The following is an 8,909-nucleotide window of genomic DNA, read 5'->3' on the forward strand; positions in this document are numbered from 1 at the left end:
CACATTGCCATCCTTCTTATCCACCAAATATTCAGGGCATTTCCGCTTCCAGTGACCATTTCCTTTGCACTGTAAGCACTCGGTTTCAGGCTTTGGTCCAGCTTTGGTCTTCTTCATGATAGTGAAAACTTTTTTGCCATTCTACTTGAAGTTTCCCTTTCTTTCCCTTTTCCCTTTTCTTTAAACTAGTGGTCTTGTCAATCATCAACACTTGATGCTCTTTCTTGATTTCTACCTTCGTCGATTTCAACATCACGAAGAGCTCGGGAATCGTTTTCATCATCCCTTGCATACTATAGTTCATCACGAAGTTCTAGTAACTTAGTGATGGTGACTAGAGAATTCTGTCAATCACTATCTTATCTAGAAGATTAACTCCCACTTGATTCAAGCAATTGAAGTACCCAGACAATCTGAGCACATGCTCACTAGTTGAGCGATTCTCCTCCATCTTTTAGCCATATAACTTGTTGGAGAATTCATGTCTCTCAACTCGGGTATTTGCTTGGAATATTAACTTCAATTCCTGGAACATCTCATATGGTCCATGACGTTTAAAACGTCCTTGAAGTCCTGATTCTAAGCCGTCAAGCATGGTGCACTAAACTATCAAGTAGTCATCATATTGAGCTAGCCAAACGTTCATAACGTCTGCATCTGCTCCTGTAATAGGTCTGTCACCTAGCGGTGCATCAAGGACATAATTCTTCTATGCAGCAATGAGGATAAACCTCAGATCACGGATCCAATCCGCATCATTGCTACTAACATCTTTCAACACAATTTTCTCTAGGAACATATCAAAATAAACATATGAAAGCAACAACGCGAGCTATTGATCTACAACATAATTTGCAAAATACTACCAGGACTAAGTTCATGATAAATTTAAGTTCAATTAATCATATTACTTAAGAACTCCCACTTAGACAGACATCTCTCTAGTCATCTAAGTGATCACGTGATCCAAATCAACTAAACCATGTCCGATCATCATGTGAGATGGAGTAGTTTTCAATGGTGAACATCACTATGTTGATCATATCTACTATATGATTCACGTTCGACCTTTCGGTCTCTGTGTTCTAAGGCTATATCTGTATATGCTAGGCTCGTCAAGTTTAACCTGAGTATTCCGTGTGTGCAACTATTTTGCACCCGTTGTATTTGAACGTAGAGCCTATCACACCCGATCATCACGTGGTGTCTCAGCACAAAGAACTTTCGCAATGGTGCATACTCAGGGAGAACACTTCTTAATAATTAGTGAGAGATCATCTTAAAAATGCTACCGTCAATCAAAGCAAAATAAGATGCATAAAGGATAAACATCACATGTAATCAATATAAGTGATATGATATGGACATCATCATCTTGTGCTTGTGATCTCCATCTCCGAAGCACCGTTGTGATCACCATCGTCACTGGCGCGACACCTTGATCTCCATCGTAGCATGATTGTCTTTTACGCCATCTATTGCTTCTACGACTATCGCTACCGCTTAGTGATAAAGTAAAGCAATTACAGGGCGATTGCATTTCATACAATAAAGCGACAACCATATGGCTCCTGCCAGTTGCCGATAAATCGGTTACAAAACATGATCATCTCATACAAATAAAATATAGCATCACATCTTGACCATATCACATCACAACATGCCCTGCAAAAACAAGTTAGACGTCCTCTACTTTGTTGTTGCAAATTTTACGTGGCTGCTACGGGCTGAGCAAGAACCGTTCTTACCTACGCATCAAAACCACAACAATAGTTCGTCAAGTTAGTGTTGTTTTAACCTTCGCAAGGACCGAGCGTAGCCACACTCGATTCAACTAAAGTGAGAGAGACAGACACCCGCCGGTCACCTTTAAGCAACGAGTGCTCGTAACGGTGAAACCAGTCTCGCGTAAGCGTACGCGTAATGTCGGTCCGGGCCGCTTCATCTCACAATGCCGCTGAACCAAAGTATGACATGCTGGTAAGCAGTATGACTTGTATCGACCACAACTCACTTGTGTTCTACTCGTGCATATGACATCTACGCATAAAAATTCCTACGCACACGCAAGATCATGGAGATGCATAGCAACGAGAGGGGAGAGTGTTGTCCACGTACCCTCGTAGACCGAAAGCGGAAGAGTTAACACAACACGGTTGATGTAGTCGTACGTCTTCACGGCCCGACCGATCAAGCACCGAAACTACGACACCTCCGAGTTCTAGCACACGTTCAGCTCGATGACGTCCCTCGAACTACGATCCAGCCGAGTGTCGAGGGAGAGTTCTGTCAGCACGACGACGTGGTGACGATCTTGATGTTCTACCATCGCAGGGCTTCGCCTAATCACCGCTACAATATTATCGAGGACTATGGTGGAGGGGGGCACTGCACATGGCTAAGAGATCAAGAGATCAATTGTTGTTCTGTCTAGAGGTGCCCCCTGCTCCCGTATATAAAGGAGCAAGGGGGGAGGCCGGCCAGCCCCTTGGGGCGCACCAAGGAGGGGGGAGTCCTCCTAGTAGGAGTAGGACTCCCCTTTCCCAGTCCAACTAGGAAGAGGGAAGGGGGAAGGAAGGAGAGGGAAAGAAGAGAAGGAAAGGGGGGGTGCGCCCCCCTCCCCTAGTCCAATTCGGATCCCTCATGGGAGGGGGTGCACCACCTCTTGGGCTGCTTCCCTCTCTCTTCCCTAAAGCCCACTAAGGCCCAATACTCCCCTGGGGGGTTCCGGTAACCCCTCCGGCACTCCGGTTTTCTCCAAAACTACCCGGAACACTTCCGGTGTCCGAATATAGTCGTCCAATATATCGATCTTTACGTCTTGACCATTCCGAGACTCCTCGTCATGTCCCCGATCTCATCTAGGACTCCAAACTCCTTCGGTACATCAAAACTCATAAACTCATAATATTACTGTCATCGAAACCATAAGTGTGCAGACCCTACGGGTTCGAGAACAATGTAGACATGACCGAGACATGTTTCCGGTCAATAACCAATAGCGTAATATGGATGCTCATATTGGCTCCTACATATTCTACGAAGATCTTTATCGGTCAAACCGCACAACAACATACGTTGTTCCCTTTGTCATTGGTATGTTACTTGCCCGAGATTTGATCGTCAGTATCTCAATACCTAGTTCAATCTCATTACCGGCAAGTCTCTTTACTCGTTATGTAATGCATTATTCCATAACTAACTCATTAGTTATATTGCTTGCAAGGCTTATAGTGATGTGCATTACCGAGAGGGCCCAGAGATACCTCACCGACAATCGGAGTGACAAATCCTAATCTCGAAATACGCCAACTCAACAAGTACCTTCGAAGACACCTATATAGCTCCTTTATAATCACCCAGTTACGTTGTGATGTTTGGTAGCACACAAAGTGTTCCTCCGGTAAACGGGAGTTGCATAATCTCATATTCATAGGAACATGTATAAGTCATGAAGAAAGCAATAGCAAGATACTAAATGATCAAGTGCTAAGCTAACGGAATGGGTCTAGTCAATCACATCATTCTCCTAATGATGTGATCTCGTTAATCAAATGACAACTTATGTCTATGGTTAGGAAACTTAACCATCTTTGATCAACGAGCTAGTCAAGTAGAGGCATACTAGTGACACTATGTTTGTCTATGTATTCACACATGTATTATGTTTCCGGTTAATACAATTATAGCATGAATAATAAACATTTATCATGAAATAAGGAAATAAATAATAACTTTATTATTGCCTCTAGGGCATATTTCCTTCAGCATCATCCCTTCCTATTATGGGAAATACCAATGTAGCTCTAGCGGTCATCAATTATCGGTTTGGTTTGGCCAACTAGATTGGTTTTTCTTGCAATGGGAGAGGTGCTTAGTTTTGGGTTCAATCTTGCATGATTTCACCCAGTGACAAAGTAGGGGTAGCGAGACACGTATTGTATTGTTGCCATCAAGGGTAAAAAGATGGGGGTTGCTTGAGTTTATCCCTCTACATCATGTCATCTTACTTAAGGCGTTACTCCGTTCTTTATGAACATAATACTCTAGATGCATGCTGGATAGCAGTTGATGTGTGGAGTAATAGTAGTAGATGCAGGCAGGAGTCAGTCTACTTGACACGGACGTGATGCCTATATTCATAATCATTGCCTTGGATATCGTCATAACTTTGCGCTTTTCTATCAATTGCTCGACAGTAGTTTGTGCACCCACCATACTATTTGCCCTCAAGAGAGAAGCCTCTAGTGAAACCTATGGCCCCCGGGTCTATTTTCCTTCATATATTTTCAGATCTATATACCAAAATACCTTGCTGCAATTTATTTAGTTTTATTTTGTTTTACGTTTTAGTAATATTTTATGTCTATCTCTATCTGACCTCACCTTTGCAAGTGTCCGTGAAGGGATTGACAACCCCTTTATCGCGTTGGGTGCAAGTGTTTGATTGTTTGTGTAGGTGCATATATTGGAGACTTGCATGTTTCTCCTACTGGATTGATACCTTGGTTTTTAACTAGGGGCAATACTTATCTCTACTTTGCTGCATCACACTTTCCTCTTCAAGGGAAAAACCAACGCAAGCTCAAGAAGTAGCAGTAATCATGTACCTCGACTCCCTGCTCCTACCAACCGACAACAGAGAAATGTGGAAGATTGCTCAGCGAACGGACAAGGCCTCATTACCACGAGCAAACCATCTCAAAGAGAGTGTACTGGCAAAAATAGCTAGAGCAGACATGAAAAAGGATGGAAAAGCACGACCGGATGACTATAAATTTGGCAAGATACAAGTATGGCTCTGTTTTATATAAATCTGTTCTTCCTTGTAAAAAAAGTTTCCATTCTAACCAACTCCATTCTACCGAAACAATGCAGACATGGAAAGGAATAGCAGAGAGGATCTTCTATACCAGCACAGCATCACCTTCGTATTCAATGCAACTGATACCAGCGCAACAATAGCAGCACCAGCACATGACCAAACTGCTACCACCTCCACGGCTCCACCCAAGCGCCAGCGCGAAGCATGTCCCAGCACCAGTGGAAGCAGGGAACCCGACACAAGCACCAGCACAGGATCAAAAGAAAGATTCAAAAGGATAAATGAAATGTTGGAAAAAGTGCTTGCCGAAGCAACATATTTACCAGGAATAACCACGAGGAGAGAACACCAATGCACTAATCAAGAGGAGAAATTGGATCAACAAGCCAACAAATCACTAGTGCAATAAACAACGGCTCTGATCAAAGCTTTCAAACATCATAAAGACCTTCAGGACATGATTTGCAATGCAAGGAACAACAAAACATACGAGGGGACCCTACGGGTACTAGAGCAAGCATATGCAGGAGCCACAAGTACACTGGTGGATGGAAACCGCACGAAAGAAGTCGTAGCCGCAACAGAAGCACGAGAAACACGAAAAAGAAAGACGGAAGAACAAGACCAAGAGAAGAAGAGATGAACAACATCAAGGGACATGGGAATTGAAAAGGACAAATAAAGATCCAGAATCAGATACAGAAGCAGCAGAAGGAGAAGTACATACCAACTAACACAAGCTTCGAAGAACAGCAAAACCAAGGAACAAAAGCATGAGCACAAAAAAAGATGCAGGCCGTTGATACGTCTCCAACGTATCTATAATTTTTGATTGTTCCATGCTATTATACTACCCCTTTTGGATGTTTATGGGCTTTATTTTACACATTTATATCATTTTTGGGACTAACCTACTAACCGGAGGCCCAGCCCATATTGCTATTTTATTGCCTGTTTCAGTATTTCGAAGAGAAGGAATATCAAACGGAGTCCAAACGGAATGAAACCTTCGGCAAAGTTATTTTTTGGAAGAATATGATCCGGGAGACTTGGAGTTCACGCCAGAAGATCCTTGAGGACTCCACGAGATAGGAGGGCCCCCCTATAGGGCGCGCCCCCCTGTCTCGTGGGCCCCTCGAGCACCTCCCGACCGACTTCTGTCGCCTATATAAGCCTACGTACCCTAAAACCATCGAAACTCAAGATAGATCGGGAGTTCCGCCGCCGCAAGCCTCTGTAGCCACCAAAAACCTCTCGGGAGCCCGTTCCGGCACCCTGCCGGAGGGGGAATCCATCACCGGTGGCCATCTTCATCATCCCGGTGCTCTCCATGACGAGGAGGGAGTAGTTCACCCTCGGGGCTGAGGGTATGTACCAGTAGCTATGTGTTTGATCTCTCTCTCTCGTGTTCTCTCTCGTGTTCCCTCTATGGCACGATCTTGATGTATCCCGAGCTTTGCTATTGTAGTTGGATCGTATGATGTTTCTCCCCCTCTACTCTCTTGTGATGAATTGAGTTTCCCTTTTGAAGTTATCTTATCGGATTGAGTCTTTTATGAGAACACTTGATGTATGTCTTGCCGTGTTTATCTTTGGTCACAATGGGATATCACGTGCCTCTTGATGTATGTTTTGGTGTCCAACTTGCGGGTTCCGCCCATCAACCTATGCATAGGGGTTGGCACACGTTCTTGACTCTCCGGTAGAAACTTTGGGGCACTCTTTGAAGTACTTTTATGTTGGTTGGATGAATCTGAGATTGTGTGATGCATATCATATAATCATGCCCACCGATACTTGAGGTGACAATGGAGTATCTAGGTGACATTAGGGTTTTGGTTGATTTGTGTCTTAAGCTGTTATTCTAGTAAGAACTCTTTTATAGATTGATCCGAAAGAATAACTTTAAGGTGGTTTCGTACCCTACCATAATCTCTATGTTTGTTCTCCGCTATTAGTGGCTTTGGAGTGACTCTTTGTTGCATGTTGAGGGCTTGTTATATGATCTATCTATGTTATTATTGTTGAGAGAACTTGCACTAGTGAAAGTATGAACCCTAGGCCTTGTTTCATATCATTGCAATACCGTTTACGCTCACTTTTACCATTAGTTACCTTGCTGTTTTTATTATTTCAGATTACAAAAACCTATATCTACTATCCATATTGCACTTGTATCACCATCTCTTCGCCGAACTAGTGCACCTATACAATTTACCATTGTATTGGGTGTGTTGGGGAGACAAGAGACTCTTTGTTATTTGGTTGCAGGGTTGTTTGAGAGAGACCATCTTCACCCTACGCCTCCCATGGATTGATAAACCTTAGGTCATCCACTTGAGGGAAATTTGCTACTGTCCTACAAACCTGTGCACTTGCAGGCCCAACAACGTCTACAGGAAGAAGGTTGTGTAGTAGACATCAAGCTCTTTTCTGGCGCCGTTGCCGGGGAGGCTAGGTAAAGGGCACTCACTCACACCCGTCAACTAAGCTCTTTTCTGGCGCCGTTGCCGGGGAGGTGAGTGCTTGAAGGTATATCTTTAGATCTTGCAATCGAATCTTTTTGTTTCTTGTTTTATCACTAGTTTAGTTTATAAAAGAAAACTATAAAAAAATGGAGTTAAGTTTGTCTCATACGCTTTGTCTTTTTAATATCTTTCGTGAGTATGATGGAAAGGAAAATTGTGCTCAAGTGCTAGAAGAAGAATGCATTAAAATGCTTGGTACTAAATCTTTGAATGATCAGCATGATTGCAATGTTGTTAGTATGAATTCCTTGAATATCCATGATGCTAATGATATGCAAAGCCACAAGCTTGGGGAAGCTATGTTTGATGAATATGATATTTTTTGTCCCCCAAGTTTGGATGAGCAAATTTATTATGATGATAGCATGCCTCCTATTTATGATGATTATATTGATGAAAGTGGGTTTGGAAGAGTGTCAACTTTAGGAAGTAGTGATCCCACTATTTTGGAGGATGTTGATTATTATTGTGAAAGTGGATTTGGAAGAGTGTCAACTTTATTTAGTGATGATTCCACTATTTCGGAAGAGGTTCCAATTGATTATGAGAACAAAGTTGCTATCTATGATGATTATTGTGATGACTTGTATGCTATTAAGAATAATTATAACCATGAAACTTGTCATCATGATTTTAGTTTTCAATTGGATTATGCCTCACATGATAATTATTTTGTTGAGTTTGCTCCCACTATTATTCATGAGAAGAATTTTGCTTATGTGGAGAGTAGTAAATTTTCTATGCTTGTAGATCATGAAAAGAATGCTTTAGGTGCTGGTTATATTGTTGAATTCATTCATGATTCTACTAAAAATTATTATGAGGGAGGAATATATGCTTTTAGGAATTGCAATAATGTCAAGTTTCCTCTCTATGTGCTTAAAGTTTTGAAGCTATGCTTGTTTTACCTTCCTATGCTAATTGATTATTATTCCCATAAGTTGTTTGCTCACAAAATCCCTATGCATAGGAAGTGGGTTAGACTTAAATGTTCTATTCATATGCTTCATGATGCTCCCGTTATGTTTCAATTCTTATCTTTTATGTGAGCATCGTTGTCATCATCATGCCTAGCTAGAAAGGCATTAAAGAAAAGCGCTTGTTAGGAGACAACCCAATATTTACCTTTACTGTTTTTGTGTGTCCACATGATTATGATACTGTAGTAATCATGTTTTATAGCTTTTGTTTCAATAAAGTGCCAAGTAAGACCTTTAGGATAGCTTACAGTGATAGTTGTGTTGATCCTGCTGAAAATCAGAAACTTTTGCACCCAGTAAATTAGTTTTGTTAATTCACAGAAACGTGCTTCTGATTTGATTATTTTTGCTATGGATTGGTACACAAATTTCTCAGGTCTTCCTAATTTGGTAGGATTTTTGGAGTTCCAGAAGTATATGTTTGATACAGATTACTACAGACTATTCTGTTTTTGACAGATTCTGTTTTCTATGTGTTGTTTGCTTATTTTGATGCATCTATGAGTAGTATCGGAGGGTATGAACCATAGATAAGTTGGAATACTGTAGGTATTACACCAATATGAATTTAGAATG

Source organism: Triticum urartu, chromosome 5 (assembly GCF_003073215.2).
Source record: "Triticum urartu cultivar G1812 chromosome 5, Tu2.1, whole genome shotgun sequence".
In the NCBI taxonomy this organism is placed as follows: Eukaryota; Viridiplantae; Streptophyta; class Magnoliopsida; order Poales; family Poaceae; genus Triticum; species Triticum urartu.